This window comes from Triticum urartu, chromosome 2A (genome assembly GCF_056163025.1).
Source record: "Triticum urartu cultivar PI428250 chromosome 2A, HENAU_Tu73, whole genome shotgun sequence".
Classification (NCBI taxonomy): Eukaryota; Viridiplantae; Streptophyta; class Magnoliopsida; order Poales; family Poaceae; genus Triticum; species Triticum urartu.
Genome location: NC_141874.1, coordinates 747092874 through 747094579, shown reverse-complemented (window position 1 = coordinate 747094579; position 1706 = coordinate 747092874). Strand labels below are relative to the sequence as shown.

General features: G+C 54.5%; 1 pseudogene; it reads left to right on the top strand.

The window, feature by feature from the left end:
• Nucleotides 1-205: 205 nt before the first annotated feature.
• On the top strand, nucleotides 206-1386 carry LOC125541629 (NDR1/HIN1-like protein 6 pseudogene; annotated as a pseudogene).
• The last annotated feature ends 320 nt before the right edge of the window (nucleotides 1387-1706 follow it).

Genomic DNA, 1706 nt, shown 5'->3' with positions numbered 1-1706 from the left:
AAAATTTCTTGAAGGAGACACGAGTGCTCATGAGAACAGAGACACATGTGAGACGGCCACTGTTTCAAAGGAAGAAAAAGGGAAAGAAGGCCCAAGTCAAGCACGCACGCAGCCACACATAACGATAGCAGCCAAGTCAAGGTTCGAGACCGGAAGAAAGCTCCAACATCTAGAAAGAAACCCAAGCAGCACCAACCAACACACCAACTTGACACGAGCCATCACTTATAAACTTGGACCCGATCACCCCTCAACTCCCACTACATCGGTAGCTTTGAACATCTTCCTTGTGCAAACCAGTTCATTCCGCGACGGTGTTCTGCTTCTACGTGCTGTAAGAAGCAAGCAAGCAAGCAACTAGGAGCTAACCAGCCAGTCAGGTGAAGAGAGCATGGCAAGCTACCACCGGGTCCACCCGGTGATCGTCGACGGGGCGCCGCCCGCGGTGCCGGAGCAAAACAAGGATAAGCTGCCACCGCCACCCAGCGGCGCCTATGGCGACCGGCTGCCAATCACCGCCCCTGCGCCCGGCGCGGCGGCCCCGCTGAGCGCGCCGCGGCGGAAGCGGCACAACCGGTGCTGCCGGTGCGTGTGCTGCACGCTGCTGGTGCTGATCGTGCTCGTGGTCGCGCTCGGCGCCACGGCGGGGATCCTCTACGCCGTGTTCCGCCCCAAGATCCCCACGTTCCGCGTGGAGCGGCTGACGGCCACCCGGTTCGACGTGAACACCACCTCCATGACGGTGAGCGACGCGTTCGAGGTGCAGGTGATAACGGACAACCCCAACCGGCGCATCGGGGTGTACTACGACGGCGGCTGGGTCGCCGCCTCCTTCAACGGTACCGAGCTGTGCCGCGGCGCCTTCCCGGCGCTCTACCAGGGCCACCGCAGCACGGTGCGGCCGCTCATCACGCTCCAGGGGGAGACCAGGCTCGACAGCGCCGTGGCCGCGCAGCTGGCGCAGCAGCGGCAGGCCGGGTTCGTGCCGCTCACGGTCACCGCGCGCGTGCCCATCCGGATCAAGTTTGGCGCACTCAAGCTGTGGACGATGACGGGGAAGGCGCGGTGTAGCCTGGTGGTGGACAGCCTCGAGGCCGGCACGCGGCTCCGCATCCGATCCAACAGCTGCACCTTCAAGCTCAAGCCTAATTAGATCATTCCCAAACCATTTGAGCCGTGCACGGATTGTGCATATATACGTGTGTCTTGTATGTAGGATTGCCGAGGTCCCGTCCCCGTTCCTGTCGATCTATATTGATTGAGATCGGATCGGCAGATGGTAGAGATGGGTAGTGCTGTAAATTTATTATTTATTCAGTTTGGCTCGCATATTCATTATTTTTAGTGTAATAAATAAGATCCGAGGTGTATTCCTTTTGCTATGAATTCCTCTGGAGAAGATATTGGCTCATGAACATAGTTTGTGTGGGGTTTTCAGGCTTATGCACCATCCTAGGTTAGCATATCAAGGAGGGAAGCGTATCCTCTAACATCCTCAAGGGATGTCATGAAGTTACAGTGAAATGAGTGTGTAAAGCGAAGAAGGGATGTGAGGGTTACTGTAGCATGTACAAAAATAAATCAAAAGATAATTTTATTGCACCATAATTTGGTTTTTATGTAATTTTTGTAAATCTATATAGTAGATTTGAAATTTGCAAATTAATTATAATCATTTTAGGCTTAACCATATGGATGTGAAGAAG